The sequence below is a fragment of the Calidris pugnax genome, unplaced genomic scaffold (assembly GCF_001431845.1).
Source record: "Calidris pugnax isolate Ruff unplaced genomic scaffold, ASM143184v1 scaffold252, whole genome shotgun sequence".
NCBI lineage: Eukaryota > Metazoa > Chordata > Aves > Charadriiformes > Scolopacidae > Calidris > Calidris pugnax.
The window spans coordinates 1,316,439-1,342,669 of NW_015091118.1; the positions used below are offsets into that span (position 1 = coordinate 1,316,439).

The 26,231-nt window shown below is 46.7% G+C and overlaps 1 protein-coding gene across 1 annotated transcript in view; it reads left to right on the forward strand.

Moving 5' to 3' along the window:
* Positions 1 to 3,433: 3,433 nt before the first annotated feature.
* Positions 3,434 to 26,231, forward strand: part of RAB30 (RAB30, member RAS oncogene family) — a 66,049-nt gene continuing 43,251 nt past the window's right edge. The window contains exon 1 of the mRNA XM_014958336.1: positions 3,434 to 4,005. The gene's annotated coding sequence lies outside the window, so the exon portion shown is untranslated. The remainder of the gene's footprint in view (positions 4,006 to 26,231) is intronic.

Here is a 26,231-nt window from a genome sequence, read left to right on the forward strand (position 1 = left end):
CTTGTGAATCTGTGTATTTTTCATGCAAACTGTAGAGCTCATTTTGGTGTACTCAATTCAGAGTATCACACATTCCCCTCATCATCCACATCCCTCCTGCAGGGTCTTCCACTGCTTCTCCTGGTCTTCAGGACACCGGGTGGGTGGTTGCTTACCTGAGTCCACCGTGTGACCAAAATCACTTCAGTAACAAAGACAACCCCCAGTTCCTGCAGTGCAAATGTGGGCACAGCAGTCTGAGCACACACAAACCCATCAGCTTCCCAGGCTCAGGACCACACACACACTGGATTAAGTTTTCATTAACAGCATTAAAACAGAGCACACCCACAAATTTAAAACCTGCCAAAGGCAAGCCTTCAATTCTATCATCATCTTAAATCTTTTTGTATGAAATGCTGAGACAATGCTTATTTCTGCAATAGGACCGTAAGTTTCTTGGGGATCTTGCAATTAAGGCCTGTTGGCTCAGAAGAGACCTGGTCATTAGCTCTTTCAGGTGAACAGGATCCAGTTTGAGATGTGTAACACAAACTTCATCATTAACATTTCTGAGAAAGTGAACTATTACAGACAGCAGAAAAGTGTATTACTTGTCTCCTGCATTAGGCCTTCACTTGGGTAGTTTCTGAGGTCAACTCCTTTTTTCTACATTTCCGTCTCCTACAGCAACTCTTTGCTGAGCCATCAGTGGCATCTACATCTTCAGACAAAGAAACATGGTATGAACAACATAATAAAATTATCTGTGAAGCAGGATGCATCTTTGTCTCCTTGGAGCAGCAGCACTGATGCAAGGGGAGGAAGAGATGGAATCAATGCAAGTGAAACCAATTGTTTCTAAACGGGTTTAAATAACAAAGCATACTGTCACCGGGTCAACAGGCTTATCTTGGATAAAGATTTCACATACATGTTTTCTGCCAGTTATAGAAAAGACAAAAAGTCCCTCCCAGTGATCCCACTGCAATACTTACCATCATCATCTGGCATCAGCTGCACAGATACAAGCATAGGCTTAAAGTCTACAGTGGGCAACTGTTGTGACAGAAGTCACCATGTCACTGCCCCTTTTTTGCCCACAGCACACCTAATTTAAAGGTATCTGCATAGAGATGAATCAGAAGAGACATAAAGGGGCTGTAATTCAGAATTACTCAGATGTACGCAATTATTACTGAAAGTTACAGCAGCAACAGAGCATTATGCCCCCTCCACTCCTTTTCTTCAGCGATGAATACGGCAAAACTGGACAAGCTGGGGGTGAGGAGAAGCACCTCCTGTCCCAGGACATTGGGCATTTTACAGGAAGACAAGCAACTTGTTCAGATTCTCTAACTGCAGTGAGCTGGATTTAAAGAGACGGAAGAATGGCACGCATTGCTGTAACACCAACAAATCTTGAAAGGCTGAAAAGTTCAGATCAAGTAACCACAGCACTGAACATCTCACGACACCCTTCCTCCATCATTCAAGTGTATCCTGGGGTGCACAGACTACTGTACCTGCGCAGTTACTGTGAGGCAATATCCTGAGCAAATGCATTGTACTTACCTCCAGGAGGAGCCAAAGTATGAAATAAAACCTTGTAGCCCCATTTTTCCTGAGCTATACCGCTACCATACTTGGATAATCAAGATTTCCAGCAAACCTGCAAAACTCTTCATAACTCCTTGCAGTGGAGTATCTTCTTGAAATAATAAAACACTTTATTTCACAGGAAAGAGCTGTAACTAGAAACGGTGTTATTTCACAAACCGTGCAGTAAATTTGAGCATCCTCCCTCCCAGTTTTAAGCAAAGATCTTCCACGTGTTATTTCGGGGAACTCCAGTCCTCTAAAACCTAACAGAGATTTAACTGATCTCCCACTTGGTGACCAGATCATTCCCCACTTCCCAACACAGAGACTAGCACAGGCAGGGATGGTGTTCAGTAGAAGCAAGCCTACAACCTGCTGCTCAAAATCCAGCCTACCTCCTACAAGCCAGCCAGAGGGTATGCTTAACCTCAGACAGCACCTTCTCAGCTGGCTAAGCCATGCCAACACCAGACAGCAAGAACAGGTAAGAAAGCAAGGAAGCAAGTTAGCCTGGCTGCTCCCATACCATGCTGAGAGGTTTTACACCACCTCATCCATTCTCTCAGATTTTTCAAGGTTGATTTATGTCTCCATGGACATACTGAGGAACAGCTGCCTTCAGGAGGAAACAAAGCTCCTCCTGCTGGTGACACCAAAGCCACTTATTTATAACACCCAAACGCTAGGACTGCAATTATCAGACAAACCACAGCCCTTAACAGAGCCCCAAATCAGCAAGCACAGGCTGTCACCAGGTGTGTGACAAGGACACGTCCCAGCCTGCTCCCTGCTGAGGGCCTCCCCCACCACGGCCAAGCCGAGAGCTCAACCTTGCTCTTTAAACATGAAGCCTGTCCTTCATCCCAGGCAGGGGCCCAAACCCCCGGCTCCTCCTCCACACTGAGCTCTCCTCTCCCCGCAAGGTTAAAGGAGCACAACCCCGAGGGCCTCCCCGGCTCCCTGTACCACACACGGCGGCCTTTCTCTCTCAAACGAGCACCGTCCCGGCCCCGACACGCACCGCAGCCGCCTGCCCTCAGCACCGTGACCATAGAATCATAGAATTGCCCAGGCCGGAAGGGACCTCCAAAGGTCATCTAGTCCGACCTCCCCGCAGTCAGCAGGGACACCCCCAACTAGACCAGGTTGCCCAGGGCCTCATCGAGCCTCACCTTGAATATCTCCAGGGATGGGGCCTCAACCTGCCCTCAAGCCGCCCTCCATCCTGCCCTCAGCACCGTGACCAGCCGCCCCTTTCAACCGCCCCCTCCGCCCCCCATTCCTTCCAAAAACCCCACCGCGCCTCCCACCCGCCCCATGGCTTCGACGCCAACGGCTCACACCGGGGGCCGAGTCCCGGGAACGGGCTCCCCCACAGAGAGGCCCTGCCCTACCAAGAGCCGGCGGGCGCCGAGGAGCGACCAGCCGCTGCGCGACGTCCTTCGAGGGCCCTCCGCAACCCGCCGCGTCCCCTTCAGCCTCCCCCTTCCCTCCCGCAAGCTCTTCCCACCACCCTGAGCCAACAACTGCCTCCCGTCCTTCCCCTTTTCCGACATCTTAACCCGGCTGCCCGGCCGCTCCTCCAGAGCCCAAAGCATCCCACGCCATCAACATGGCCGCCACCACCGCCGCCTTCCCCCCTCCCCACTGCGGCGGCGCGGCGCGGGGCCTGCCGGGAAATCGAGTCCCACCCCCCTTCGCTGTCTTTCGGCGACTCCCGTCGGGAGACTACAGCCCCCAGAATCCCTCCGCGGCATACCGGCGCCAGCCAATGGGGAGGCGACGGCGCGGCCAGCTGGCCCCGCCCCGGCGGGCGAGAGGGGTGATGTCATTGCCCAGCGGGCGGCCGCGGGGGTGCCGCCGCCGCCGTTCATTGTGCTCGCCCGGTGCCGCCTCCCGTTGCCAGCGCCGGCCACGGCGGGGAGGGGGGGCCTGCTCCCGCCTCCCTTCCGGCCCCCCAGCACCTCCCCGGGGCGCACCCCGCCTCCCGCACTCATCCCTGAAGGCACCGAGCTCCGCTGCACCTATCCCGGGGCGGGAGGGAGCGGGGGGGGCTGTCCTGCCCCGGGGCTGGCTTGTCGCCCATCCCGGGGGACAGCGCTGCGCGGGGAGGGGGGTGCTCGGCATCCATCCGCGGGGGAGCGGGGCTGCCTCGCCCCCATCCCCGGGAGCTGCCCTGCACCGGGTGGGTGGCCAGCACCCATCCCCGGGGGAGCGGGGCTGCCTCGCACCCATCCCCGGGGGCGCCTGCACCGCCTCTCCCCGCGGCTGGGTGCGCGGGTGCGTAGGAGGGGGCTGCACCGCCCCCCCCAGCCCCCTTAGCCCCGTCGTGGGACCGCCAGCCTTCTCCCATCGCCGGTAACCGGCTCCTGGATCCCCGCCTCGTTTTATGGTCGTGGAGAGGGAGGAAAAATCCCAAACCAGGTGAGTTCTGCGCTGCTTCTATTTTTTTATTTATTATTTTTTTGGTGTGTGTGTGGTTTTGTGTAGTTCTCCCCCCCCCTTTTACCCTCCCTAAATCCCCCCCATCTCCCGATGCGCTTCCCCTCCCTGCCCCTTTCCCCGGCGGGGAGAAGCGGTGCCGAGCCGGGCTGCGCCGCTTTTTCCCGGTATTACCGAAAAACGGGGAGGTAAAGGGGGAGAAACCCAAACCCCAACCCAAGCCCCAACCCCCTTCAATTAGAGAAATACCCTCCGGTTGGTGCCTCCGCGTCCCGCAGCCTCCGGGAGCCTCCCGCAACTTTCGGGATGCTCCGGGTGCCCCGAAATAGCGCGGTCCCGAGCGGCGGACACCGGGGGAGGCGGGGGGGGGGGGGGGGGCCCGTTTATCTTCTGCACCGTATAACATTGGGGGGAAAATAATATGGGGTTTTTAATTGCTGTCCTTAAGCGTTGCTGAGCGCCTGCGAGACCTGGAATAAAAAAAAAAGAAATAATAAAATCAATCTTTTTAAAAGTCAGATAAGCGAAGTCTGTTCTAGGATAGGTTTTGGGGTGCTGCTGGGCTACGTCACATAGCTTCTGTGTTCTGACACCCCCGGTCCTCCCCTCCCCTTTCAGGGAAATGGGGGGAATTGACTCAAATTCCAGTCAAATTGGCGATTCCGGCTGCCTGCGCTTGGTCCAGGTTTCTCTTCCAAGTCATCTCATGAGTTGTGCATCCTAAAAATTGGGGGTTGGACAGCCTGGTGGTTTATTTTGACTTCCAAACTAGCGCTCTGGTCTTTGTCCCTTTTATCAGAAACACAAGAAGCGCATAGATTTTTAAACTTGTGAAAAACTTTTCTGGTTGGGCAGAGCTTTGTATTCGTGGGGCTTTTTCGTTTGTTTCCCTGCCCCTTGCTGTTTGCGAGGTGCAGTTCAGACCTTTACTGGGACCGGTGCTATGATGTTAGAGCAAGATAATTGATTTTTATTTTTTTTTTCTTTAGTGCCTGACATCAGGAGTTTTTTTTCCCCTTTTATGACTACGTTATCACTGCGATTGCTCGTGCACCCCAGACATCTCATTTTTGTGCTGGTGGCAGTGAAATGCGTGCGACGCAGAGGGGTCCTGCTCACATCCAAATCTGTCAACATCTTTCAGTGCCCTTTAAAGTTAATCCACTCCAGAGCCCGACTTGGAGGCTGTTCCGAGAGGAGGAAGAGAGTGTGCAGCCGAGTTGATATTTTATTTACCTATTTATTTATTTATTTTTCTTTCCCTCTGCTGCCTATTTTGCTGCTGCGCTTCTCTTGTGTAACTGGCACTGGGTGTCCTCTGGCAGAGGCTCTCCCTGGGATGGCAGCGCTGGGGGGGACGGGTGATATGAGCTCGGTGGGGACAATGAAACTCCCTGTTTTGGTCTGATCAAAGTGTTTGTAAACACCCAGGGGGGTGGTTGGGGTGTCCGTAGGCGATGCCCAGCGTTTTACAGCCACCCCTCTTCAAGTGGGATAAACACGCTGCATCCACACCTCCTCCTTCCATTTATTTCATCTGTGGGGTGGGTTTTTTTTTTTTCCTTCCTTCCTCTTTGTTACTGACTCAGAGAGGAAGGACAACACTGTGTGCAGGAGTTGCCTTTGTTTGGTTGGTCTTTTTATTTTTTTTTAACATTTATATTTCCTGGAATGGCATTTTTCCTCTTTTATTTTACAAGGGAGGGAACGGGTAACGTAACAGAGAGTTTCCCATCTTGGCTGTAAAAGGAGAAGTTTTATAGCAGTGACTTTGTGAGCTACGGAGAGAAGGGACTGGAAATGAAGTGATAATTTGAAAGTGTAGCCTGGGAATTGTTCTGGGAAATATTGATACAGAAGTTGAGGAGAACAAGCAAGGAATCCATGGCCAGGGATTTTGTGTTTAAATAATGCAATTTCTGTCGTATCCCGCTTTTTGATGCTGCCTTCGTCTTTATATGTCTTGATATTTGTGCTTGGTTTGTTATTTTTTCCAAATTTATTACATTTGTTAAATTTAAAAAGACTTGTGACGATGCGAGCAAGCATTTTCAAGCTGTATTATACTAAAGGAAGAAGTGGAGTAAAAATCAAACTATTATATTAATGAGATGAAATTCTGCCTTGCAGGAAGAGAAATATAGACACATAAAAATGGACCAAAAAGCTGCAAATCGCTCAATAGATGAGTGATTACTGTGAAAAAGCACAGATGAGCTAAGGGGCCCTTCCTCTTGAGTAATTTGTGTCCTGATCCTGCACAGAGCTAACCACAATGTATGGCTTTACTATGATTCAACAAGTCCCTGAGATGCCAGTTGCTAGAGGCACAGAGACTACCTCAGGAAGGCAGCACTAATTATTCTCTCTGGTCTTAATTTTTCTTTAAATTTTCCCCTGTCTGAAAGGGGATTCTGGGCTGGATGGTCTTGTGGTCATACCCCGTATGGTTTTCTTGTATATTAATCTTGTTCTTAAGCAAATTCAGTTTGATGGCATTGATTGGCTTCTTAGTAAAGCCAGAAATTGCATCTTTTTGAGTTGGCTTTATCAGCATCATCTATGTCCCCTGTGCTGCATTAAATTGTCCATCCCAGGACTGTTGTAGGAAGAGGTTCAAGCTGCCATGGGACCCTTGGGGTGTCTTCCAGCCTCATGTACAGGGGGACCCAAAGACTGGTGAAATAAGGGGAACTGGGAAGAGCCAGAGGTGGAACAGGCTTGCTGCCTCTTAAGTTTCACTTTCTTCTCTGCTCCAGAGCCAAGCTGTGAGAGGGCAATGATTTTTGTAGCCTGGAGTTGGGGTCTGGTGAAGCAACTGGAGTTTCTAAAGGGAGAGGTGGATGAATGAAGAAAGCTCTTCAGGGAGGAACTGAGCCAGCTGCAGGTGGTAGATGTTGCTCCCAGCTTGAGCTGGAGCATTGAGGCTCTCCAATGCAAACTGTAGAGCTCCTGGTTGTAGCTCTGGAGCTGTCCTCATTTGGTCTTTGCCATGATGGCCAAGCTGGCATCCATCCATTGGCAAATTGAGGCGCTTGCTCTAAGGTTTGTGATATGTCCCAGGCAGGTGTATCTGCAGCTGTTGTGTTTTTTTTTTGTGGGTGGCATTTTCATAAATATAGACAAACAAGAAATTATCATGGAATCATAGAATGGTTCAGGTTGGAAGGGACCTTAAAGACCATCCAGTTCCAACCCCTCTGCCATGGGCAGGGACACCTCCCACTAGAGCAGGTTGTTCAAAGCCCCATCCAGCCTGGCCTTGAACACTTCCAGGGATGGGGCATCCACAGCTTCTCTGGGCAACCTGTTCCAGTGTCTCACCACCTTCAATATGACAATAGCTGGGAATTATATCAGTTCCTTTTCTAATTTTAAAAGAGCATATTGCGTGGGGGATTTTTGGTTTTGGTTTTTTTTTTTTTTAGGGCAGGACCAGCAGTTTGAGAGCAAGCCTTGCTCTTGGCAAGCACAGGAAGAGGAATGGGGAATGTGCTAGGAGCTAGTTCATGCCAAATAACCACCCAGGCAATGCAAAAGTCTGAGAAATTCATTGCAGTAGTGTGGCTGGCACGGCAGGAGAGCAGAAGGTAGCACAGGGTGGGCACACCTTGCAGTCATGAGGCTGTTTGAACCAGGAGGCTCTCATGGATGCTCGCAAGATTTCAGAGCAGGAGATTCTGGAGACAATAAAGTCATCTTCTGTTTTACGGATGGATTTCCGACACCAAAAACATCAACCCTTGGGGCAGAGATGCTCAACAACAGCCCTGCTTTGGCTGGAGGACAGATGAGATGACCTAAGGCAATGTTTTGATTGACTCTCTAGTCTCTGTAATTTCATTTTGCAGCAAGTCATTTAGCTTCCTGCCCCCCCAGTGATTCTGTCAATAACTAACTAAATCCTCATTTTATTTTTAATGGCTCTCTTACAGCGAGGAAAGAACTGATCTGTCATGTTTGTCATATACCTGGTGCCTCTTGGTTAGCTGGTGCTTAAATCATGAGGTTCAGCTGGGGTGGCTGAGTCGAATATTCCTCAGGTGCTAATAAGTTGAAATAATTAGGGCAGAACAAGGATGAACTTGTCCCTTAAAATCATTGTCAGTATTTTAAGCAGAGCCAAGTCCAGGTTAAAGTCTGTTGCTGTTGCAGCAGTTTCATAACTAATCTGTGCCATTAAACGTTGGCCCTGCATAAGGTATTAGTGAGATTTGTGAGGTAGTGTCATTTGATTTCACCCTGCGTAGATAAAAATCATTAAGAGGGCTTTGTTGCATTGAGCTGGGGATAGATATTTAGGTTGCGAACAGCTTGAGACTTAATTGCTATTTGTCATCTCCCCTCGCCTGGAGTTACTGCTCTCCTTTCTGTGTGCAGAGGTGCACGCTTCCCCGGTGCACTTCAGGCAAAATTTAAACCCCTGTTTAAAACTAACCCAGCTATTGGTTTCCTGAGATAATTAGGGATTGCTTGTGCAAACAGAGCAGAAAACCTTCAGGAAGGGCTTGCTTTGCTCCATATAGATAGAGCCTCACGGAAATCTGCTGCTGTCCTGTTAAAGATCACAGGGTAGCTGTTTATTTTCTTTCCTTTTAGCCCAAATGCTTTCTTCTAAAGGTATTGCTGAACTAAAAGTTAACTGTAACCTTTAAGTATCTGAATAGTGTTTTCTTTTAGACCTTGAAAAGAGTAATGGGAAAGGGAAGAGGAAGAGGAGGAAAGGCAAGGCTGTGCTGGCATGAAAAGAGATGAGCTTGCACATGGTTTCTCAAAAGACTGTCCTGCAGGGTGAATTTAAAAGGGGGGGGTAAAAACCCAAAGGTGTTAGAGATGCCAATGTGTACCCAAGTCAAGCAGTGCTTGGGTGACTCTGTCCTGCTGAAGATGCTTTCTGTGGAGAGAGGGACTTAGTGTGGGACCGCAACAGTCCAACCCACCACTTCTCCTCCGCTGTGGACTTGCCAAAAACTAAACTCTGCTTGGCTGATTAAGCAAAAAGTCAGTAACTCAAAGGGCAGCGTGTGTGCATTTGAAATGGGAGTATGTCTTGATAGAAATCCGGCCTATTATTTGCCAATGGGGATTGCCATGGAACTGCCATCCCGTAGGCTGGTGCTGAGCCTTGGTGCCAGTTTGTTTGAAGCAGTGAAGAAAAGGAATCTGACTGTGTACAGGACTCACATCCCGCACTATCAATCAGCTGAGTGTGCTTCCCAGAGTGTTTTGGACCAAACTCCTCACACCTAAAGAAAAGGAGCTTTTATTGCTTCAGCAGGGAGGGATCGCTCCCTTCCCTGGCTGTGGCAGTATGGGAGTCCTCTCCAGAGTAATCAAGTGGTTGGAATAGAGCAGTTCAGTTGGAAGGGACCTACAAGGATGCCTAACTGCCTGATCAATTCAGGGCTGACCAAAAGTTAAAGTGTGTTGTTAAGGGCCTTATCTAAATGCCTCAGGCTTGGGACACTGACCATCTCTCTAGGAAGCCTGTTCCAGTGTTGGAGCACTCTCTTGGTAAAGAAATGCTTCCCAATGTCCAGTATAAACCTCCCGTGGTGCAGCTTTGAACCATTCCCATGTGTCCTGTCACTGGATCTGAGGGAGAAGAGCTCAGCACCTCCCTCTCCACATGTCCCCCCCATCCCCATGTCCTCCCCTGCCCCTCTCTGGGAGCTGTAGGGAGTGATGAGGTCACCCCTCAGCTTCCTTTTCTCCAAACTAGACAAGCCCAAAGTCCTCAGTTGCTCCGTGGGGGACATGCTTCCATCCCTTTCACCAGCTTTATTGCCCTCCAGCAGAGCTGTATGGGGTTGCATGGTGTGTTTCACCTGGAGTGTCACTACTGAGATGGTACCAGCTCAGGGGGAACTGCTGGCACACTTGTTTCCATCTGCTTTCTCCATGCTTATTTTCCATCTGCCTAAGCCTCTCCTTGCTTCAGTGCAGCCACCCCACCTCTCCTCCCCCCTCTGCTTTTGTTCTACCTCATGATGTTCAGCAATAATCTTTGGGAGTTTGGGTATGCCCTGACTACAAATGAATCTGGGGGATGCTGTAAATGGGCATAAATGGAGACTTGTGTCTGAAGAATTATAGAATTGTCTAGGTTGGAAGGGACCTTTAAGATCATCTAGTCCAACCATCAACCTAACACCCATAAAAAAAAATCACTAAATCATGTCACTAAGCACTGTGTCAACCTGTCTTTTGAATACGTCCAGGGATGGTGCCTCAACCACTTCCCTGGGCATCCCATTCCAGTCCTTAATGACCATTTCAGTGTAAAAAAATTTCCTAATATCCAGTCTGAAGTCCCCTGGCGCAACTTGAGGCCATTTCCTCTTGTCCTATCACCTGTGACTTGGTAGAAGAGACCAACCCCCACCTCTCTAGACCCTCCCTTCAGGTAGTCGTAGAGAGTGAGAAGGTCTCCCCTCAGGCTCCTCGTCACATCAGGAGATGTGATGCCAGTAGGGAACAGATTACTAAAGATGTTGGGGGGGAAGAATGTGTATCTGATTAGCAAACCAGCCCACCTATGCTTTGCCCTGTGGTGGATGAAACTTGAGGCACAGGAACTTGTCAAGCTCTCTTGTCTTTCCAACAGTCACTCTTTTGCTCCAAATACCCACTCGTCCATGGATACTGAAGTGGTGAGAGATCCAGAAAAATCTGTGCTCCAGAAAAATTCCAGATCCATATTCAGGGTGAAGACCAATGCCTTGAGTTGAGAGGTGATTGCCAGTGAGTGTTCAGATTTACTGGTGATCAAAGAACAAGTGAAAGGGATTGCCAGGATTAGAAAAGAAATCATGTTTCTAACTCCCCCCCCACATCTTGGGTTTGCTGTGTTGCGAAGAATGCTTTCAGTAATGAAAAGCTGACTTGAAAAATAATCATTAGCACTTCTCTGTGATTTAAATTTCATTGCCTGAACTCAGAGTAATGGAAAATAGATCAGTCAAGGCTTTTTATCTAGCAAGTTTTTAAAGGAAGCCAGCTTCATGTCTAATTAGTGAGAATTTCTCCATGTTTGCCATCTCTTATACTTCCAGGGTCTAATGTGTGGTGTTTTCATGACAGTTGGGGCTGTAGCATGGGGATATTTACTTAAAATAACATCCTTTCTTAAAAACATAGGAAGACAAACTTGTATATAAATTTGTTTCTCGGGCAACCTGAATTCTTGTTACTGACCTCAAGAAATCCCCTCGGGGGTCTCCATGCTGTGTGGTCATATCTTCCTGCTGCTTTCTGATGGCAGAAGGGAGTTTTAAATTCCGTCTTCTGCAATACTGGAGATTCAAGGTTTATTATAATGGCTACTGAACTTGATTAACTGAAAGAGGAGATGACTGACATTTAAAAAATAATCCCTTTTTTTTTTGTCGTCGTCGTTCTTGCTTTATAGCTATTAACTCAAATACCTGAAAAATAAATATAGGGTTGAAAAAGCTTTCCTGACTCATTTTGTGTCCCTGGTAGTCCTCTCGAGACATCAGATTATTCCATCCTGAGACAAATAATCTTTGGAGGTGAGAATCGGGTAGCCTGAAATCAGGGTGGGGATATCAGTTTAGTTTTGGGTATCAGGAAAAAGATTAAGAGAAAAAACTTTAGCCTTTTTATTCTTGTGTCTCCCCTGAAGTTCATGGTGCAGTGTGTCCTGTGGAGAAAAGGTATTAACTCGGGTAAACCTGTGGTAATGAGTATAATTAAAACCCCAGCGAAGACTGGAGTGATCTGTAGGTTTCACAGGAGCTTAGGGGCAGGTTTAGGATTTCTGTATGTTCTGGGCTGCCGAGGATGGCTGGTTCCAGCATTTGGTTCCATGTCCTGGTTGAGTGGAGGTGGAGCCACAAGCTTTGCAGACTGAAATGTTCAATTTATGTGATGGTGGGTTTGGGGTCTGCTCCTCTTCTCTGTAATCCCCGTTTCTGCCGCATAACTACGGAAAAGCATTTTCACTCTAAAAGGATTGTCTTAGTAAGGTTTGCAGTTAATTTCATGTTTTCTATCTAAAATATGCTCAAGTGCAGAGAATATCTGCACAATCTCAGTTAATCCAGCTCTGCAGACAATAGCTGCCTCCTGTCTGTAGCCAACAGAAGATTGTGGCACCCTCTAATTTCTCACATAGCTTGATAATATAAAAATCCCCGCTGTAAATATTTGCTCTTGAGAGCATTAGGTAGTTATGGGGTGATTCTTGAGTAATGTTGGGTCTATTAAAAATAAAAGAAAAAAAAAATGGTGCAGAGACTGTATGAGAGCTGCATGTACCAGAAGCTTGAAACATCAGAAGCAAAGTCGGTGCCTGATTTCTCTATTGCATTTGTCCTTGTTCGGAACAATTTGTTCCTTCTAAAAAGGGAACTGTGCCCATTTTCTTCGAGCCATCAGCATTTGCTTTTCTAAAACATGGTAGTAGTGTTTTGCTCAGATGGATGGATGAGTGTGTGTATACAGAAAACTCCCAGATAAACACAGGTTTCTGTTAACTCTTCATTTTCAGCAGGCAAAGGGGAACCCCTGGAGTTGAGCTGTTAACCCTGAGCGAACGGATTTCTACTCGACCTATTTTGGAGAGGGAGGTGTGAGGATGCAGGTTGGCTGGAAACCGCTTTGTGGTGTCCCTAGGGCTGAGGTTTCGTGTGCCATGACCTGCTGTTGGGTGTTGCCATGCGCTGACCATTGCTCCCAGGGATGGAGCGTGTGTTCGGTCAAGAAACCAATTGTGTCTTTTTAGCAGTGGCTAACCCCAAATTCTGAAGTTTCTTTTGCCTCCCCCCCAAAACTAGAAAACAAACTTAAATATATCCATATTGTCATCCTGAGGTACTTCTCAGTATTTCCATTATGTTTGTCAACCCTGGAAACTACTTTTGTTAATGTAGAGAGCTTCCCCTGCTAGGAAATCTTTCATCTTTCTTTCCTTTTTTTTCTTTTTTTTAAAGTAGTTTTTGTGGGTTTTTTTAACACTTTTTTTTTTTTAAGAACTGTTGTCACAGTTCTGCAGGAAACCTGTGTCTTGATGCACTTGCACTTAGCTGTGCGGGTCATCAGTCCCTGTATGTCACCAGGAAGCGTTGACAAAAGTGTCTTCAAATGCATGGCCTGTGACAAGTGTCTGCTGGGTCACGTTGGACATCCTGGCACTGGAGATGCTTGAGGTTCCTCCATCCTGTGCCATAACACGTGGTTATTGCAGACCATTCGTGAACTTTCTGCTGCAGATATGGCTGTAGGACCAGGAATTTTGGAAGCTCCTTCTCAAGCTGCTGCGTAGCCAGAGACACTTGTGCTTCCATCATTAGTAACTTACCTTATTCATCATAAACCTTCAGGCTTTTGTCAATGACCATCCCTTTTAGATCAGTGCTGTTTCTAACCTCTTTTACCTTTGGATTGGGAAACTGCTTGGATGAAGCCAATCTTAAAAATTATTCTTTTTTTTTAACAGTGTCCCCAGAATTATTCACTTTGCAGCTATGCAGGTGGCTAGCTGGTATTTAATAATAATTAAACCCAGCATCTTTAAAACAAATCCCCCCTAGTTAGAAATCCGTAACTGAAGAAATTAAAAATAAATGGAGTATTGACTTGCACAACGAAATAACCAGGGAAAACACTCATTGTGTGCTGAGGCTAATTCCTTTGGAATAAAGGAGGCTGATTGTGAAATAAATATTAAATAAAGTCTCTCATTAAGTTCTGCAGTTTTACAAAAGCTGTTGCCACAGGGAGGAAGAACCTGGAGTGAAATATTGTTTGTTTACTGCGGCTGTCAGTCACCGTGGCCGTGAGTCTGTTGCATCAATTGGTGGAGTAGCCATTGGTAACCCGGCCATCCCGCTTAAATGTCAAACTCCTTGCTGGAAAAGGTGTGAAACTGCATAAAAATTCTTTCCATCTCGTTAGCACATCTTTCACGGTATTCCTCGTTTTGCTTGATGGCATCAGTTCTTGGAGATGCAGAAAAAGGCTTTAAAAATATCTCCTGGGCAACGTTGGGTGATGCTTATTTAATGAGTTTAGCTGTGTGTGTCTGACACTCTGGAGGACTAGTCCGTTCCCAGTTCTGCCTCTGATGCAGTTTTTTGACTTATTCCTCTTTTTTCGACTGTTTCTGTAGTTTATGTATGGATTGGATTTTATTGTTCGAGACAAGCTTTTTGGGATAGGGCTTGTGTCTGTTAGTCCCTGCTGTGTACGGTGAGAATCTGCAGTTCTCTGCAGCCTGTAGGTGTTACTGCAACGTGGGTAACCAGGGCTGTAACCTGGGGGGAGAACAGCCGTTAGTGATTTTTGAGGAATCACAGCCTCCTTAATTTCACTGCAAATCAGTCTATATAGAATCATAAAATCGTTCAGGTTGGAAAAGACCTTGGGATCATCAAGTCCAACCATCAACCCTACTCTACAAGTTCTCGCCTACACCATAGAATAAATCATATAATTTGCAGTTTTGTCTAGAAAGACGTATTTTTGGACTTTGAAGGCAAGCCAGTTGAATTCTGCATCTGCTTTGTGTTTATAAGGCGAGCTGCTTCTAAACTTTCTGTCTCCATCTGTGAAATGGAGGTAACCTCAGAGAATGCCTTGAATATTCATCAGCGATTTATGGTATGGCGCTGAAAAGTGTTATGGGCAATGTTAATGAAGTTTATTACTCAGCCTCTCTGCATATTGATCAGCATCCCAAACATCCGCTGTCTCCATCCACGGTGAGCGCTAGTAAATTCTTGACTGGACTTAGCCTGTGGATGACAATAATAACTTTGATTTACGTGGGGCTTTTCCTTTGGGAGAGCTCCAAAGAATTTTATAAACTGTAATGCAAGCCGTAGTGTAAATATTGCCTTGAGCAGCCACCAGCTCTCAGTGAGGTGCTCCGTGACGGATATTGCAGCTGGCAGCCGTATGCGAGGGGAAAGGAAGGGGGGGGGAAAAAAAGAGGAATGACACTGTGTGTGTGTGGTGGAGACAGCAGAGGCAGGGAAACAGGAAGGCAAAATGACACTACCTGAATTGGGATTTTTAGCTTTGATGTGATCAGTGCTCCCTGGGGATTGAGCGGCTCTCGTGTGGAACACGGCGTTTTTGTGGCCAGTCCTGCAATGCTGGGAGATGGGTTCAATTCCAGCGGAGAAGAAAGAGCCCTGCCTGCTCCCAGGGGGTCTTCTTGTGGAACTTACGCACTTCTGCATGTCTTCATTCGAATGCTGTGGCACAACAATATGATTTCAGGGGTTCCTCAGGCTGGGGTGACTCTCCGTGTAATGTTCTCCTCTTACGGAGGCAAAAGGCACAGTCATTTGGACTTTCCTCTGTGCATCCAAAAGACTTGAAACTATAACCCAGATAATCTACTCTCAAACTGAAGTCACAGAAACACAGAATCCTCATGGTTGGAAGGGATCATTGAGTCCAACCTCAAAAAACCAAACACAAACAGACACAAACCAACAATCTTGGGCACTAGAGCATGCCCTGAAGAGACATGTCTACATGTTTCTTAAATACCTCCCGGGATGGTGACTCCACCTCCCTGGGCAGGCTGTTCCAGTGCCTGACCACTCTCTCAGTACAGTAATTCTTTCTAAGATCTAATCTAAACCTTCCCTGCCGCAACTTCAGACCATTTCCTCTGGTCCTGTCATTATTCCCTTGGGAGAACAGGCCAACACCCACCTCTCTACAACCTCCTTTCAGGTAGTTGTAGAGGACAACGAGGTCTCCCCTCAGCCTCCTCTTCTCCAAACTAAACATGCCCAGTTCCCTCAGCCTCTCCTCATATGACTTGTTCTCTAGACCCCTCACCAGCTTGGTGACTCTCCTCTGGACATGCTCCAGCACTTCAGTGTCCTTCTTGTAGTGAGGATCCTTTCAGAAAGTATAAATACCGTTGCGAAGATATCAGCTAAGGCTTTGTTGTGTTCAGTTGGGTTTGTTCACTGAATGATGGAGGCTTAGCTTCCCCCTGGATTTGTAGGCACCTAAGTTGGGTTGTCTAAAGTTGAATGTTATTATTGTAGGTCCAAGACACCATCACTGGAGAGAGATGGCAGGTTCAGAAGTGCTCTGAGATGCTTGTATCACAGTTCGATAGTGAGGCCAAACCTTGTATAAGACTAAGTTGGACATCTTGGTTAGTTCCTGAAAGGTAGTAAGACAAAACAGTGCCCCTGTGTGGGGTGTAATCTGCCAGTTCACTATAACACATTACTGCTTTAATAGACTGGACACAAGGCTCAAGTCGCAAATGATGTATTAACAAGAGGTTCATCAGCTTTTGCATTCCACACGGGAACACATTTGGAGAGGTTTTGAGCACTTTCAACTCCAGTGGCCAAGTGGTGAAACTTCAAGGGCTCAGAACTACAAAAAACCAAGACAGGTCCAGAAACTGGTAACATAAATGAGTAGCTACAATTGGAAGCTATGACAGGAACGTCTGCAGAAGAAATGCATGGCTGCTATGTGTGCTCTTGGTGGACAGGCATTGGTGTCCTGAGCAACCAGCCCGCTGCAACCAAAAGAAAATGGGAAGAGCAGGGGTCAGCCCAACTTAGTTACAGCACAGATGCTGACTTGGGGCTCATCCCAGCTGCCTGGTGGTCACAAAAACTGTAGAAATCATTTTGTATTTTGCTGAAACAGTTTTTCCTTTGGTAGCTTTTGACCTATTGGCCAGGCTAGATTATTGCAAAAGCTTGTTTTCCTTAGAAAACAGGGTTAAAGTGTATATAACGCTCTAAGAGAGGGGAGTTTGTTGAATTGAGATGCTTGTTTGGCAATGCTCATCCAAAGCTTGCCTGGTATGGAGAGGAGATTGCATTGTATCATCCTTAGGCTTGGTCTGGGGAAAACAGTATTTCTCTTTGGAGCACCCTGGGCTAATGGAGACCTCAGAAGTCAATAGAGCACAGTTGGAGGCTTGGCTGTCTGCCTGGCTATATGCTCACACCAATTTTTACAATAAAAACAAAACACAAAGTATAATTACATCCTGGTGGATGGATTTATATTTTTGGTGTGTTGCATCGCTGGGACTATTTAAAAGCCTCTGTGTCCAGGATTCTGGTCTTTCTAGATATTTAAAACCCCATCAGTTCTATATTTTGCTAGGCTCCACCCTCCATTAAATATATATATATATCGATAACAGCCAATGACTGCATTAATGTTTAATCCAGGACATTTTTCAGTTTTAGGATCCCATTCATCCATATTGCTGTAATCGATTCCTCCTGGAAATAACATGGTAATTAGAGGAGAGGCTGATTTGCAAGCGTTACTGTGACATGTGTAACCAACCTGTCTTGTTTTGATCCTTTCATTACCTTCGCTTATGACTTTAATTGTGTGCCATCTCCAGTAGGACCGTGGGAAGGAGGAGTGTGAACTTTTCATTTGCATGTTAATGGCACTTTGTCAGGGAAAGGTGTTACGGGGAAATCAAGCAGCGCTGTGCAGAAAAAAATAACAGTATGCAAACAACTTTGACGGCTAGTGGTTCTGACATTGCTAATACCGGGGGTGTTTTTTTCTTTAATAATACATTGCTAATACCGGGGGTGTTTTTTTCTTCTGATATTGCAAATGCACCTTTCAAATGGACAAGGTGATTGGTATGACTTAAGAAGAGAATTGTTACGGAGAAAGCCTTCTTGTAACCAGCATCTATGTACTAGGAATCATAGAATTGGCTAGGTTGGAAGGGAGCTTTAAGATCATCTAGTCCAACCATCAACCTAACTCTGACAAAAAAATAAGAAATAAGCAATAAAAAAAATCACTAAACCATATTCCTGAGGACCATGTCAACCCGTCTTTTGAACACTTCCAGGGATGGTGCCTCAACCACTTCCCTGGGCAGCCTGTTCCAATGCTGGATAACCCTTTCCGTGAATAAATGTTTCCTAATATCCAATCTGAACCTCCTCTGGTGCAACTTGAGGCCATTTTCCCTTGTCCTGTCTCCTGTGACCTGGGAGACGAGACCGACCCCCGCTTCTCTACACCCCCCCTTCAGGTAGTTATAGAGCACGATAAGGTCTCCCCTCAGCCTCCTCTTCTTCAGACTGAACAACCCCAGCTCCTTATGAAGGAAGGGCTCGTAATTTGTGTGCCTTTTTTAAAGGGAGAATGTGCTAATTGGATCTTAATATGTACTGTGACATAGGGAAATGTTTGAAAAAAGTTGTGCACTGAAAGTAGCTGGATTTCTGGTGTGTGAGCGATGCGTGTTGCTGGGCACATGGGTTGTTCTCGGGGGCTGGAGTGCTGCTGTACGGGTTGTTTTGTCAAGCTTGTTTGGTGTTCAAGGGTTTTGTCCAAGGCTCTGACATTCTACTCTCCAACTTCTGGTTTTAAAAAAGAACATCTGTCATCTTATCCCAACCCTGAAGTGGTTCCCAGTGTGCCTCAGCGTGTGATTGGGGTCATTTGTCCACTTGCAAAAGACAAGCTCATAATGGCTATTTTTGACTGTTCCTGGGAAAGTCAAGATACTCTCCATCACACTTCTGATTTTGTGTGGAAAGGGCTCCCTCTGAACAGACACAGAAATCCCTGTAAATATCAAAAATACATCTCGTGACACTTCAAATCCTTCTGTGTAATCCCCTGCTCTCCTGTTGTTCGCAAGGAACCTGAGCCATGTGCTTTCAACTCACCATCAGCATCTCAGCCTTCCTGAGCTGTGAGGGGTTGGCATTCTCTGTGGATCAGACCTGGAGGAAAATGGGTGGCATGGGAGTAAAAACCTAGCATTTCCACTTAGGGACAATCAGATAAGCTTCAAGAGGGGAGACTTGCTCCTTTAAAGGAAGGTTGGTCCACCCAGCAGGACCACTTCTGCCTCTTGCTGCTGTGCCGTGCTGCAGCATCCCATGGCCCATCTTTGTGTCCCAAATAACTGTGCAAACGCAATAACTGTGCCAACTGCCAGAGCTCAGTGCTTTCTTGTGGGTGACAACAAGTCACAGTCACAAATGGGCAGGGAAAGGCCCAGTAGCAGCAGTATTTTTTGAGCAGGAGACAGATCAGTGTGTGTTTGCAGGGAGAGGTGACCGCACACGAGAGAGGGTGGTTGACACGGCTGCTTTTGCCTTGAGGATAATTAGTGGGATGTAGGCTAGGCTATGAAATAAAATTGAAAAGCAATAACAAGGTGTTGGGGAGCCATGGAAGGAAGAACAATGGGAAACCCTGAAGATGCAAATCAGGAAAACTAGGAAAAGTGTATTCAATGGGATTTCTTTTTTTGAATGGGGCTGCCAGTGATCCAAGATGAGGTCTGTCAAGGCCTAGAGAAGGACAGTAGCAGTAATTGAGATGTGAGGGGATGCTGGGTTGGATTAATCCTGAAGGGACTTCTTTTTTACTTTTTTCTTTTTTTTTTTTTTAAAGGTTTCACTGATGTATTTGTGCAGGAAAGAGCTCTCTGGCCAACGGAGGTTAAGCCAGCTCTTCACAAGAGTGACCTGTGGGAACAGAAAAGCTGCTAATTGGGGAGGGAAAGGCTGTCCTCTGGAGCAAAGGGAGGAGAGGGTTCAAGAAGAGGTGGATGATGTCTGTTTTAAGCTGGAAAGCTTCCTAGATATGTATCATTAGCTCCTGGAGCTTCAGAGCTGCTTTTGCTGTCTGGGAGTCTACCAACCTGCAGCACAAGAGAATATAGTATTTTTTTGCTGTTCACAGCTTCACCAGTTCAATTGCTGCCTGCAGAACTTTAAATTAGGATAGAAGGTGTTTCTGCTAGAGTTTGGGGATGGAGGTGACACTAAGGCATTAGCAGCGGGGGGAGAATTTGGGCAGTTGCAGAGTGGTGGGATGTGGCCTGTCCACATGGAGAGAAGGTGGAAATCCCAAAGGGAAAGCTTGAGCCATCATGAGTGACCTGTCCTCCAGCACTGTGGAGTGGGTAGGAGGAGAAACTAGAAGAAAGAATTATCTCCTTGATTTTGGTAGCTGTAACTGTCATACAAGACTTTGTAGTTAAAAGGGGGAATTTCCTGAATGCAGCCCAGAAATAGTTCTCAGAGAAAAATATCAGCCATGGTGCACCTTTCCTGACAGACAAAGACAAAAATGCATGTAGAGAGCATGACACCAGCACGTTGGAAGGCACGTATCAGGACTGCAGAATGAAAAGAAGGAAAAGAGAGAACATGGATAGTAAAGAAAAGCAAAGCAGAATTGGGAGCAGCAGGGGGAAGGAGGCTGGGGAGGTAAAAGAGTCCATCAAAAAGAGCTTGAGGCTTAGGTCTGGCCAGGTGGTGGCTACTCCCAAATTTCTGACCTTGGGCAAATCACTTTGTTGTTTTTTTCCCATCTTGCCTCTTTGTACTGAGTGCTTCAAGATGGAAAATAATGCTTGTTTGATTTATTTTTTCTTTTGCTATAGTACAGAGTACAGTCAGGCCATTGGCCTGGCTCAGATTTAAGTGTTACCACGATACAGATTTGAAGTTACTCTTAATGATGAGGAGAGGAGAAAAATATGCGTCCTGTTTGTGCACAACTTGTTCTCCCTTTGAAATTTGAAGGATGAACATCTGGGTCTGCATGTGGTGGAAGACGTCCTTGGACACTCCCTCCATGCAATAGTTAAATGTTGAATGGAGCTTTCGAGTTGTAACTCTGACCTTTTAAAAATGCCACAGGCCTCTTTCAACATGATAGGCCCCCCAAACAAGTAAGTTTAATATAATCTCTCAAAGTAGAACTTGTATTTATGTTGTTGGTGTTCATACAACTTTCTGTACAGCCTGGCGTAAAGAAAACTCGTATCGTGCACACTGAGGCATCAATAAGTAGGAAATAACAAAAGTGAGAAGAAACGTAGAAGTATGTAAAGCAGAGAAGCCAAACGTATAGGGTCTGCAACGCTGCTCTTAAATAACCCAGCTGATCGTAGAACCATAGTATTGTCTAGGTTGGAAGGGACTTTTAAGATCGTCTAGTCCAACCATCAGCCTAACTCTGCAGAAAAACCATCACTAAATCATGTACTCCAGCACCATGTCAACCCATCCTTTAAATACCTCCAGGGATGGTGCCTCAACCACTTTCCTGGGCGGCCCGTTCCAATGCTTAATAACTCTTTCGGTGTAAAAATGTTTCCTAATATCCAATCTGAACCTCCCCTGGTGCAACTTGAGGCCGTTTCCTCTAGTCCTGTTGCCTGTGACTTGGGAGAAGAGACCAACCCCCACCTCTCTACACCCTCCTTTCAGGGAGTTGGAGAGAGTGACAATGTCTCCCCTCAGCCTCCTTTTCTCCAGGCTGAACAACCCCAGCTCCCTCAGCCTCTCCTCATAAGACTTGTGCTCCAGACCCCTCACCAGCTTCTTTGCCCTTCTCTGCACCCGCTCCAGCACCTCAATGTCTTTTTTTTGTGTTGGTTTTTTTTTTTGTGATGTTTGAGTCATTTTCACATTTGAATTGTTGGTTGTTGTAACAGCATGATGAGTGAGTAATTTAACTCGGTATTATGCTTTTAATTGTGGCTTCCTAATCCCTACATGCTCATTACAACTGGGATCTGGATCTGTTTGAGTATTACGCTTGTGTTGAGGGTGAAGGGGATGACGTTCATAACCATGCTTGGACCTTATTTTGCTGGCTTTGGGGCAGACATGAGAGGACAGACCTGCTCCAAAGAGCACACGCTGTCTTCACGGGACTGTTTAAGAGTAATAAATGTACAAAGAAATGCAAACGTAGTGCTTTCTGTGTGATGCTCGTTATCTGCAACTCATGTGTTGTACCTGGGGAGTCTCACTCAGTTACCCAGCTCTGTGGGAGGGGGGGAAAGAGAGGTTATTAGTTGCCAAGAAAAGAAACTCAAACCAATTTAAGTGAGAAGTTGGATCTGCCAGCTGTAACCCCGGGCAGGATGTGAGGCTACTGCAGAGCAGCAGAATTAGAGCTGTGAAACAGGCAGCAGATTGACCAGCCCACGGTGAAAACTTGGATTTCTCCACTGGAAGTGAAGTTCTTCACTCCAAAGGGTACAAAGGCTTTTTTTTTTTTTTTCTGATGTGGAGCACTTGTCTTTGCTGTGAGCCAACCTACATTTCTATGGCAAAACAGTGCTCAAACCTGTCCCTTTATTGCACCACAAATGGGATACTTTGTAGTTAATACCTAATTTTCCCTGATTGTCTTGGGTTGTTTTGTGCTTTTCAAAGCCTATTTGTGACTTACAAATGTGTGTTTTATTACAGAGGGACGTGTTAGCTGGGGTCGTGGTGCCTGTTGTTCAGGCTGGCACTGAGATTTGCACTCCAACCCCATTTGTGCTCTGTTTTTGAATTAATATTCCCAGATCTGCTGCAGCCTTGTCGGAATACGCATCTCCTTTGCACTTTTGAAAATAGAGCATTTTCTGCCTTTTGGCAGAGGTAACCTAAAAGCTTTTGAGTTTGTCTCTGCAGGTAGCTGGCGGGTGTCCTTCCAGGGTTAGGGATAGGTTTTTGGTTTTTTTACCAGTTTGTTCTTCCCATTGTCCCCTCTGGGCTGTGTTTCTCCAGCTCTTGTTTTGCTGTGCTGGGCAGGGATGCTCCTCTCTGCAGTGCTGCTGGCTGGGCTCGTGCCTTGCTGCTCCAGCAGCATCCACCCAGACATCTTCATCCCAGATTCATCCCATATCCTTCTGCGTTTCCTCTTTTCCCTCTCTTTTCACCCTACAACTTTAATTTTTTTCCTTTTATACCCCTAAAACAAAATTGCCTCACGTTTTCTTTCCACCACTCTTCTCCTTTAAACCTAGATTTTTACAGCTATAACGCGTTTCCTTTCACCATCATCTGTAGCAATTCAGAGTACTGCCAGCTCAGCAAATATCCCAGTCCAGATGAAGCCAGTTTCGTTCCCCTTGTTCCCCTGCCTGGATTCTTTGCCACCACAGCAGCTTCTCTTTTGCTTTTTATCACACAAGTATCCAGTTCAAGTTGGCTAAATTTAAGTTGTTCTGCACGTGACTGTTGCAGAGGCAGAGGTGCTTATGCTCAAAGGGAGCAGCGGCGCACACATTAACGGTGAAGATTTCTCTTCCCTTGGAGAGTAACTAAATAGGCTGGAGAATGGAGTAGTCTGAAAAGGTGTTTGAAAGCTGGAATTTGCTTGTTTTTGCTGGAGGTAGCTCACTGCAATAAAATTGTGAAAGTTGTGGCAAACCCTCTGTTTTCAGAGAGGAATAACCGGTGACTTTGTAAATCTGCTTTCAAAGTTAAGTCTTAAGATGATGCTTCTGCAAAAGTTCCTTATGCAGAGCTCTGCAGGATGGGGAGAGTTTGGTCTTGCAGTCCCACTTCAGGGCAGTGCCTATAATGACTGTCACATAAGGAAGAATAAAATCCAAAATGCCATGTAGGACCTGTCCTGCAAGCTGTTGTTGGCATAACCAAAAAATATTCTCATGTTCTGACTTCTAGTCTTGGTTTTTACGTGTTTTTTTTTTCCCCTGCTGGGAGGATAAATATGCACACACATTAAAAAAATACCATGTTTGATATTTTTGATTAGGGGCCTGGAGCATCTCTCTTATGAGGAGAGGTTGAGGGAATTGGGTCTTTTTAGTCTTGAGAAGACTTAGGGGGGATCTGGGCAATGCTTATAAATACTTACATGGAGGGTATCAAGAAGATGGGGCCAGTCTTTTTTCAGTGGTGCCCAGTGACAGGACAAGAGGAAATGGGCACAAATTTGAACATAAGAAGTTCCATCTAAACATGAGGAGGAACTTCTTCACTTTGAGGGTGACAGAGCCCTGGAACAGGCTGCCCAGAGAGGTGGTGGAGTCTCCATCTCTGGAGAACATTCAAAACCCACCTGGACATGTTCCTGTGCAACCTGCTCTGGGTGGACCTGCTTTGGCAGGGGGGTTGGACTAGATGATCTCCAGAGGTCCCTTCCAACCCCATGTTGTTCTTTTGTTTGTTCTTTGATTTGTGGTACTGTCCAGGATACTCCACTGCTGATTTCTGTCATAATGTAATACAGAAATACATCCAGAAAGAACTAGAAATATATATAGAAATTATCAAGAAGTCTTGTCTTTGCTTTAGATAGGCTCCGTGAGACACAAAATCTGTTTACAAGCAGTGACAAATTGCTGTGCAATAGGAGCTGGTGCTTGTGTGTTGCCTCATGCTTGGGGGTAGCTGGCTGTGCTGGGGGGGCAGCAAGGCTGCGCTTGCCTTTGGTGGAATAAATGGCAAACTGAGACATGAAGAGAGAATTCTGCATATTGTACTAAATGAAAGTGCCTTATGTTGAGTTTTGAATTGCAAGTAGTGTTTTTTGGGTAGACTGCCCATTTTGTTAACGAACAAATGTTGGCAGTCCAAATAGTTTTGTGTAAAAGTGGGGAAATGCAAGGAATGAACAGATGTGAGATGTTCCTTAGCCCCATTGGCACGGTCTGTCTGGCTCATGCCATCTCCTTTGGTAAGCTGTACCCTAAAGAAAAATGTCCAAGTGTGTATGTATTTAAGAATCTGCTAATGCAGTCTTTGTGACTGAAACGCTTTTCTTTCAGGGTTGTGTGTCAAGATCTCAAACACCTGAGTGTAACCAGCTGCCGTTAGCCTTGGGACAAAGTCTCCTAGTCGGGATGAAAAACATTTGCTCTGTCACATCCCTTCAATTTAAAAGATTAAAACTGTGCAGTGTCCCACAGTGTCAGCCCACTCTGGTGTGATACCTCAAAGAGAATTATTCTTGCTTCATTTTGGTTTGGTTTTGGGGTTTTTTTTATCCGTTTTCCTTTTTCTTCTCAGCCTTTTTTTTTTTTTTAATTCCCCTTTGGCCTGTGCTTGCTCCCTTGCCCTTCCCTCCCCGCATCCACCCACGTTGATAGCAATCCAGAAATGCTCTGGATCCCGGACCGCGGGAGGAGCCGTGTGTGCAGCCAGCGACCCTTGCAGGGAAGGGATGCTGCAGGACTGCCGTGCAGAGAGGTGCTCTTGCTGGAGTGGAAAGATCACATTTTTCTGTGGGTTTTTTGGCTTTTTGCCTGGGTGAAAGAGCCGAGTTCCCTTCTGCCCTGGCTTGTGACTGCGTTTCCTTCAGCAGCCTCATCGCTTCAGCTCTGTGGTGTGGGTGAGGGTTAATGCACGAGGCTGGTGACACAATTCACAGCGTTTGAGCTGGAAAGTTATTGTGGAAATCTATTTGTCTCATGCTCATTACAAAGTGACCTCCTTTTGGTAGGCGCAGGCTGTAAATGAGAAGGTGGGTGTCTCGCAGCCTGGCCAAGGAGGACAACGATGATGAATCTCCTTCCTTCTGCCTCAAATCCAAAATAGTTATCCTTTGCATGGGTGTCCCTGATGGTGGCTCAGTTTTGTGGATGAGGTTTAGGGAGGAGCACGGTCTGGTTGGGTTTGTGGTGGTGCTGAAGGCTCTGCAGGGTAAAGCCGTGCAGATGCTGGTGACTGTGGTGGGACATGACCCTTGGTGTGTGTGTACACGGCCAGCGTGGGAGTGCGACGGTGCGGTTTCGTACACAGCTGCTTTTCGGGGAGCATGAGGGAAGGAGCTTGTGGCTTTCATTAGGGAAGAGGCTGCTTTCCAGCACGTGTCGGGTTGTGCAACTTCTGGTCCCTTCCATCCAGCTGTGGCAGATGGAGGTGGCAGAAAAAGCCTAACCCACAGAAGAATGTCGCTTACAACATTGCGTAACAGACATTATTCCTTTGGGTCCTGTTGTTCCTTCTGGACAAAAGACCTTGCGTTGCAGCCCGGGAGTGAAGAGAGATTTGCAGGAGGGGAAAGGCTGGAGACAAAACCAACCGAGTAAGACCTGGTGGTGAAATGAGTGACGTGAATCTGCTGTGTGGATATCCTCAACTTCCCAGAATTCTAGTGTGCAGCCAAAACGAAGAGGTGGTGTGGCTGGAAGGAGCAGGGTCTCTGGGGACCTTATCTTGAAGTTACAGCCAAATTATCTCCTGTCTATATCTATTATAGTGGGTTTTTCTGAAAGGTGTGTGGTGCTGGTGGTGCAGGCAGGGTGCAAGGTGCTTTGGATTGACTCTCTTGGAGCAAGCGCCGGGATGTCTTTGCCGTTGTTACCTGACTGGCAGATTAAAACCTGCACAACCACTGGAACAGATTGCCCAGAGAAGTTGTGGATGCCCCATCCCTGGAAGTGTTCAAGGCCAGGCTGGATGGGGCTTTGAGCGACCCGG